Below are 9,470 nucleotides of genomic sequence, written 5' to 3' on the forward strand. Positions count from 1 at the left end.
ATTATTATGGCTGGCCTCTCCAAGTTGCCTGCTGAATGTTGAGTATTATTATGCTTGTCCTCTCTAGGCTGCCTGCTGAATATTGAGTACTATTATGCCTGGCCTCTCTAGGCTGCCTGCTGAATGGTGAGTATTGTTATGCCTGACCTCTCTAGGCTGCCTGCTGAATGGTGAGTATTGTTATGCCTGGCCTCTCCAGGCTGCCTGCTGAATGGTGAGGATTGTTATGCCTCTCTGCTGAATGGTGAGTATTGTTATGCCTCTCCAGGCGCCTGCTTGTGGTAGGTTTTTTTTTCTAAATTTCATTTTTGTTTTGCTTCGGCTCTTTCATGTTTGAAGCTTTCCTTTTTCTGCTATTTTTCTAAATACTTCGGCTTTTTCAACATTTACGAAGCTTGACTTTTTCTGTTTTATCTTGTGTTGTCATCATTGGTGGAGGGATCCCATCCCATGATGATGTTATTTTTTGAATCTTTATTAATGAGTATTATTTCGGAAGCCACTCCTGGCTTTGGTTAGGAAGTCATTCCTGGTCTTGGTATTTTCTTGGATCATTCTTCATTCAATTGAGGAGTAGGGCACAATGGCCTTTTCATGCTTATAGACTTGCTTATTCTTCCTCTTTCCGTTCTATCCCGTCTTGCTATTGACGTGTCTTGGTGGCTATATGAGACCACTTGTATGGAATACCCTTGTTGGGGCTATGATCTGGGCTCTTAAGGCACTATCTAGCTGTTGATTCCTCCAACAAGTGATGGATAGACACACACAAAGAATGCAAGAATGCAAAAGAAAATGCAAAACAGGAATGAATTGGATTTTTTTTTTAATTTTAAATTTTTTTATAAATGAACTTATACCCTTTTGTGCACGCTTGTGCCATATGCATGCTATGCAATGATGCTTCTATGTTAATGCGTAAAATGAAAATTTATTTTTACTTTCAAGAAATTAATCTATGCGCATTGATCACTGACATGGACTGTTAGCCTTTAGCCCTGTCGAATTCAGTGTTGCTTCTTGAACCTGAGGTTTGTGTAGTTCAACCCTCTCGCTTGTATCGGATGTGATATGTTAGCCCTTAGATCAGGTGTACCTAGACTCTGTTCTAGAACACCTCCAACTTTTTCTTGTGAGTGTTCACTGTGCATATTTCGTGTATCTCTCAAATTTATCTTAATACCATATAGGTCAAGAGGAAAAAGAAGAAGGGGATATATACATATATTTAAAGTTTTGTTAGAAAGGATTTTTTCAAAAATGGTTTATAGAAGAATGGCTGGCCGAGGTAGGCTAGTGGTTTAGGCTGATGAACAAGTACATTCAAAGTGAGGAAATCATTTTCCGCGTTGGCTTATTATTTCCTTCAAATTTAAGCGATGACTTGGGATTGCATATTGATTAAATGATCTTCCCGAGCCACCTTTCAACTTTCAGCTCGGGATGCTGCGTTGTCCTAACTTTTGCCTAGGTTACTTGAGGTGTGTTCCCTAGCAGACATTTTTTTTATCCTTGCTTTTGCCTAGGCTACCCTTTTTGTTTGTGGGTCTCCTAGCGGACCTTGCCCTAATCTTTGCGCTGCCCTCTCAATGGGTTTCTTGTAGGGCTTTTGTTTTGGCAGTATTTGTGATCATCTTTCACTCCTTCATTAAAGGGGGATGCCCTTTGCACTGATTTCGTTTGGACTTTTATCCACAAGTCATGCCAAGTTTGATTGATCTTTATGTTTTTCTTTTACTGCGTATTAAGCCATTGTTTCTGATGACGTCCTTATTTCAAATGTACTTGTTCATTTAAGGTTTGTTGACGAGGCTTAGAGTAGATAAAAGGGAGAAGAGAAATGAAGTAGAAAAGTGTATGCCATTAAAATATAATTTTCAATCTACACGTGCCCATTTAATGTAGCTCGAGGGCCCGGGCATGCCCCAAGTTCGTGATTCGTACACAAAGAAAAAGAAGGAGGTTGCCCCTTAGAGAGGCCTAAGTCATCTAATTGTAGAGCTAGTCCTCCACTTGCATGGATGTGGCGCTTCAGAAGATCTCGTGTAACGCCTAGTCGTATTAATATTAATCTCAATAATATACTTATATATATATATAATATTTATAGATAGAAAACACATGTATAGTAATAATATTATACATAATAACATACTAAAAATATTTACCACTACGTGCGTAGTTACTTACTTTTACATATATATTACATATTATTAAAAATATTTATAATACGGGCCTATTTACATACCATAGTTTCTTTTTCTACTTCTATTATAATATTTACATGGGTGGTTGAAACAAATTTACAATTGGATTCACATGGTTAGCGGGCGGTAAAAAGAAAGTGACTATTATTGGGCCGTCGATCACTGTAGGGACTTCTTGGTTTGGATAGAAGGTAAAAGTCGACACCGCAATTCCATTAAATGTGACTACGTTTACTACAGCATCTACACTCCATGTAGTTCCAGAAAATACTACAGATATCACTGAGGGAAAAGGTCTTGGAATGTTGGGCGCATCCATCTATATATATATATATATATATTTGTTTTTTTTATATAAAGTAATACAAATTTTAAACAAGAAATATAAGGAGTGAGAACAATTTTCAAAGAAATATTTATAATCACAGAGCATGCGTAACAATAGTTATTATTAGAAAATATATATAAAAATTTGAATTATACTTGTAGTGACTAGTCAGGATAAATGAGCATTACAATATCAACCAACAAAATAATTTTTAATCTTAACTCCTTACTCATTTAAATCCCCAAGGTCAAATCTCCAGCTACAAATAATTCAAATTTTATATTCTATGGCCATAGAATAATATTTATCTTTAAATACTTGAAGAAATATCAACAAAACGAGTTAAAGATATTTTAACAAAATTATATTATAGTTAATCATAAAAGCAATCACGCTAAATAAATTTGAGTATTTATCATTATTTAAGCTTTAAATAAATAACATTTACGTAAATGAAATATATTAAAGAGCACCAATCAAGTAAATGACAATGACAATCATTATAAAATAATTAAACAATATAAAATATGAATATCTTAATAATTATTATGGATAAAAATAATCATAGGTTAAGCAAATAAATGAGGTTAGGGACACTTCACTAAATAATTACACATAGAAAATAACATAAATAAATAAACATAGTAGTATATAAAATTTCAAAGAGATAAAGTTCTCCTCCCCCGTACCTTAAAGTTGTTTTTATCTTTCTCTCACCTTTCTCTCTTGTTTTTATCTTTCTTTCACCTTTCTCTCTTTTTCTTTTTTTTTTTCTTTTCTCTCCGTGGCTGTTCCAACCTACAATGTTTTCCAGTTTCCGTTGAGCTCCATTAATGCGTGGCTAATCCACTCTACAATGTTTTTCAGTTTCCGTTGAGCTCCATTAATGCGCTATTTATAGGCGTGTTTTCTTTTCTTGAAGGTAAATCCACATGCATTTATGAATTTGGAGATCATTTATCTTTTCTTGGAAACGGAAGAATATTAGATAGATTCCCACCTTCATTTTTGCATAAAAGAGTTATAATTATCTTTCCGTAATTTTAATTATTCTAATATATATAAAAATTTATAAGACCATGGTAGGATTTGAACCTATGACCTAGAAGTTGTAGTTCTTAAGCACAACTACTCAAACCACTGAACCATTTTATTTTATATGTTTATAGCATCATGCAAATTTATAATAAGTTATTTTTCGTAGATAATAATAAAATATTATAAATATTTATAATATAATTAGATAGCATATATATATATATATATATATATATATATATAGTTTTCTGAATATAAGATTTTATAAAAATAAAACACTAGTATTTATTTATTTTAAATATACTAACTAAAATTTAAGAGCTTGATTAAAAATAATAATAATAATAAAATTATAAATATTAGATGATTCTATTTTATTAATTAGATCATAATAATTATATAATTAGGAATAAATATTTTATAATTTTATTTCACTAAAAATGTTGTAATAAAAATTATATATATATATATGTATATTTTTTTTTGTGAAAATATTGTACTTATTCTAAAATTTCAATTACTATTTTAAGAAGAGTATACTAATAATATTGAGAATATTGTTATCTAAAAAGTTAAGACATTACATCTCGTGTAGAGGGAGGGCGCTTCAGAAGATCTCGTGTAGAAGGAGGTCCTTTGGCTTCTTCTCTTGTAAAGGTATTTTCAACCCATATCCTAAGCCTTTCCTAAGAAGTAGGAATGGGTAGAAGCGATGATAGAGCTTTCCATGGAGTTTTACTTCTCAAGAGGAACATTCAAGCGGTCTCTCGATTTTCAGCTCGAACAAACATTGCTTCTCGATTTATTTTTTTTTGCCTATAATGCCCTTTGCGAGTTTTCATTCTAGTAGCTTCTTAACAAGCAATGCTTCTCTCTTGTTAAAAGCATATTTTAAGAAAGCTCTATTCACTTTGCCTTAGTGTTTGAGGAATTCGTCCTCCTCAGGTTCTCTTTATTAGCTTGCAACTCGTTAGGAGTGTGGATCCATCTGTTTCTAGTCGTTTCTCCTATCCCGCTTAGATTTCACGGTTGCACGACACGACTTTATCCTTTTGGGGCAAGAGTTGGTGTCTTGAAAACTCTTTATGCATATGGCTTATATCCCATTACTTTCGACTAATGCACATAGGTTAATTTCCCTTTTTATTCTCATTTCTTCTTTTACAATGAGGGATTTGTTCTAAATGAATGTAATGCAGAATGTAGAGAAAGTTGAGAAAAATAAATATCAGTCTCATTGATTTGTTTATCTGTGAATGCTCAAATAGATTTTGACAGTATTAAACGAGAATCTATATTAGGTTCTAATAAGACTTACTTTAACAAACATATCAAAGCAAGGGCCCAACCATAGTATTTTTTTAAAAATTGATTTGCGCTTTTCTTTATAGCGCATATACTGTCGTATATTAGAGCATTCACTTTTCTTAACTTTCTATATGTACTGCAACCTAATCCTCCTTAGCTAATAAAATAAAATGAATGAAATTAATGAGCTAATCTAGAATGCATGTCATTTTTTTTGCCTAATCTTTATCATGTTTCTATTATCTAAAAGGGAATGATGCATGGTAAAGATGAGATTTCTTTTATTGAATTTTTTTTTACAAAAAGGAAACTACCTATATGATGTTAATGGGATGTTGAGCTAAGAATGTACAAAGGGGTATAAAATTATTATTATTATTTTTATTATTTTTTTATTATTTGTTCTCTTATTTTAAAATTTCAATCCATCTTATTAGAACAAAATAATACAAACAAATGCACACACATATGCTCAATCAACGTACACCCACGAATGATCATGATCAAATCCTTAGTCTGTGGTCCCTGTCAAGAAAAGTGCGTTGTATAGGTCGGTTCTAATCTCACTGGTCTTAAGGCCCCCAAGGTGCCCCCATTATAGGGACCCAGTATCTCTGTCGTCGTCACCTGGCAAACTCTAAGGTTTGTCGCAGTATTTCGGGCTAGAGTAACCGGTTATCACCTTGAGTGTGATTTTCGACAAGGCTCGTAGGCTCCAAGGCCAAACTTGGGCCGGTCATACGTCAACCACTTCCTATGTTTAATACCCTCATGCCCTCGGGTGTAGGGGAAACTGTTGTGTGCAATTTATTTCAAACATATGCGGAATTTAAACAGGAAAACATATATTAAAGCCAAACAAATAAAGCAAACAAAGTAAAGGGGAAAAATATTTAAATTAATATTTTATTTTATTAAATTCATCAATTAAATGGGCCTGACCCTCTTTAAACGTCCCCAGTGGAGTCGCCATCTGTCGCAACCCAAAAACTTCCGATCTCGCGACCTATGGTTTAGACATCCTTTTAAAGATCTCATCAATTAAAGAATGCTCGGACACCAGACTAATCCTTAATTAATGGTTTTGAAAATAGGTTCTTTGAGTTGCCACCAATGTTTTATGATGTTGTGTATTTTACTCGTATTTTAGCACTTTAATTCACAAGAATTCATAGCATAATCATGCATATCTTTCATGTTTTTAATAAATTTTTATATCATTTTCCTATTTTATGCTTTTCTTGGTATGTGTTGTGTTTTCTTTGAGCAGGATCAAGATTTAAGAATTAAAGAGGAAATGCTGAGCTACAGGGAAAATCACGGCCGTGATTCTAAATCACGCCCGTGATTCACTAGAGAAAATCACGGCCGTGATTCCCAATCACTCCCGTGAACGCCACTGACCCTTGATAGATGTGCTCCAGAGAAGATCACGGTCGTGATTCTCAGTCACGGCCGTGATTCACTTCGCGTCCCAGCTTTTTAAGTTTTATGTTTTATTTTTATTTTATCTTTGTAATTTTTATCTTGGTAGTTTTACCTTTTTACCCTTTTAGGTTATAAATTAGATGAGGTTAGCCTAGAACTGGGATTTTTGTTTCGGAGACAGTTTTTTAGTTTTTGACACTTGGAGAAGGTTGGGTGCCTGTGCCATCGACTCTAAGGTTTGCTTTTCTTTTATTCTTTTTTTTTTCTTGGAGAACTACTATGAACTCCTGTGAGTAGTTTCCCTTTTTCTGGGATCAGGGCTTAGCCTCTGAGAACCTCTTTATTAATGCATTATTCAGTTTCTTAATTTTATTCCAATTCTTGATCTGTTCTTTTATATTGTATATATGAACTTTAATATTATTGTTTTCATAATAACATTAATTAAGGATGAACTGAGAGGAGAACTTGATTATAATTATGATAAACAATTAATCTTAATTTTCATAATCATAGATAATTAGGGATGAACTGAGAGGAGAACCTAATTATCGGAACCTAAAGGAACAGACTTGAGTGTTAAATCACGAGAGTTGATTTAAGCTTTCGAGGAGCAATAGATTAACAAAGATCTTAATGAGTTTAATTGAACGTAATTACCACGAGAGTAGAGATTAATTTTAATTAAACACGTCCTCGTAGCCTGAGAAGGTGCAAGGATTAAATTAGGTTAAGACTACCTTCAAGATGGAATAGAATTAATTAATGAAAATAATAATTCAATAATGTTGGAACTCTTTGTGCGAACCCTAGATTCCCGGAAATCTCCTTATCTTATCTTAAAGTTTTATCTTATTCATTAATTGCATTACTATCTCTTTTACCATCGAATCTGATCTTATCATCTCAAAACAAAAATTCCATCTGTTTTAAAATTCAAATTAAAATACTAGTAATTCTAGGTCAAACACGTAGTCCCTGTGATTTGATATTTATTACTTGACGACAACCGTACACTTGCGGTTTTCCATACATCAAGTTTTTGGCGCCGTTGCCGGGGACTACGTCTCTTGATTTAAATTACAATTATTTTAATTCGAATTTAAAAAAAAAAATATTAAATAAATAAATAATTTATTTTTTTTAGTGTTTACTTCTCCAATTCAGATTTCACGGGTCACTTTTTTTTTTTTTTTTTTTTTGCAGTGCCTTAGGGTTAATGCAAAAGAGATCTCTACGTCTTGGGAAACCAACACCACTTGATCCTGAGATTGAAAGAACTCTCCTGAGAAGGAAAAGAAACCTTTCTAGAGAATTTGACATGGCTGCACAACGAGATAATTTACCGCTTCGGGATTACTCTGCACCCGTAGCTCGTGGGATACCTGGAGGGGAGATGCAAACTGGAGCTACTGTACCAGCTTCTCTGGTGAATATGCTCAAACAGAACACCTTTGGAGGACTACCATCAGAAGATCCTAATGACCACTTAGAGGGGTTCTTGGAAATCTGTGAGACCCAGCAATTTGATGATGAAGTTTCTGATGGAATGCGACTCCGCTTATTCTCACTCACCTTGAGAGATAAGGCAAAGGTGTGGCTAAGAACAGTGCCTAGAGAAAAGATAGCAACTTGGGAATTATGTGAAAGAGCTTTTCTAGAGAAATTCTTTCCTCCTTCTAAAACTAAAGAATTGAGGAAGAAAATCACTAATTTCCAACAAGGCACTGGAGAGACTATTTATGAAGCATGGGAGCGGTTCAAAGGATATCTTCAAGCATGCCCACAACATGGCTTCAACCGTTGGCTTACCATCCAATTTTTCTTTGAAGGATTGGACCAACAAAGCACCATGATATTAGACTCAGCAGCTGGAGGATCTTTCATGGGGAAACCTATTAATGGCTGCATGATTATTTTGGAAAATGTAGCCTCAAATCACAGCCAATACAGTGAAAGAGAAGTCACAGCAAGGAAAGGAACTCCGGGGCGATATGAAGAGAACAATATTGAGTTACTCTTAGCAAAATTTGATACTCTTAATCAAAGATTAGACAAGATGGAAAAAGCTAAGGTTAATTCAGTGGCTACAAATCAAGTATGTGACCTTTGTAGGGAACAAGGGCACACTGCAGTAGATTGTACCTCAATTTTTACTGGAGAAAAAGAAGATACTACTGAACAAGTGGCAGCTTCTCATAATTTCTATGACACTCCTCGAAGAGAGAAGAGTAATCCATATTCCAACACATACAACCCTGGTTGGAAGAATCATCCTAACTTTTCTTGGAAGAATAACCCAGTTCAAGGAAGTAGCAATCAGCAACCTAATTTCCGTCCGTCCAATCACTTCATTAATGGGCAAGGAAATCCAGTACAGACACCCTCAATTCAACAAAGTGTTTCAAGATTAGAAAACCTTATGGAGAATTTTGTCACTAATCAAAAACAGACCAATGATTCAATGGCAAATTCTATTCAAAACCTTGCTGTCAAGGTTGAGAATATTACTCTCCACAACAAGATGCTGGAAAATCAAATTGCACAGTTGATGCCTAGTTCAAACAATTCTCCAGGTAAGTTCCCAGGTAAAACAGTTGCAAACCCAGCTGAAAATGTTAATGCTGTTACTTTAAGGAGTGGGAAGAAATTAGACAGACCTGTGTCTAATCAAAATGATAATATTGAGATTGATGAAGACGCTTCTCCTATGGTTGAAAAACCTGAAAAAGAGAGATTAGAAAAAGAAAAAGTATCTTCATCAAAGCCTCAAACTGTTTATCACCCTCCAATTCCTTTTCCTCAAAGGTTAGCAAGGACTAAACTTGATAGACAATTTGAAAAATTTTTAAATATGATCAAACAAGTGTATGTAAACATTCCATTTGTAGAAGCTCTACAACAGATGCCTACATATGCTAAATTTCTTAAGGATCTTTTAGCTAACCGAAGGAAATTGGATGATAGAGAGACTGTTACATTGATCCATCATAATTTGCCCAAAAAACTTAAGGATCCTGGTAGTTTCTCTATACCTTGTCTCATTGGAAATCTAAGGTTTGAAAAAGCCTTATGTGACCTTGGGGCAAGTATCAGTTTAATGCCTTTATCAATTTGCAAGAAATTATGGGAGAATTAAAGCCTACAGCAATGTCAATCCA

The 9,470-nt window shown here is 34.1% G+C and overlaps 1 non-coding gene across 1 annotated transcript; it reads right to left on the minus strand.

Annotated features, from left to right (window-relative positions):
• Nucleotides 1–7,999: 7,999 nt before the first annotated feature.
• Nucleotides 8,000–8,106, minus strand: LOC145957618 (small nucleolar RNA R71). The gene has a single exon (XR_014433661.1). It is a non-coding gene; the product is annotated as a small nucleolar RNA R71 (small nucleolar RNA).
• Between the last annotated feature and the right edge of the window lie 1,364 nt (nt 8,107–9,470).

Source organism: Cajanus cajan, chromosome 4 (assembly GCF_000230855.2).
Source record: "Cajanus cajan strain Asha chromosome 4, NIPB_CcT2T_4, whole genome shotgun sequence".
NCBI classification, from domain to species: domain Eukaryota; kingdom Viridiplantae; phylum Streptophyta; class Magnoliopsida; order Fabales; family Fabaceae; genus Cajanus; species Cajanus cajan.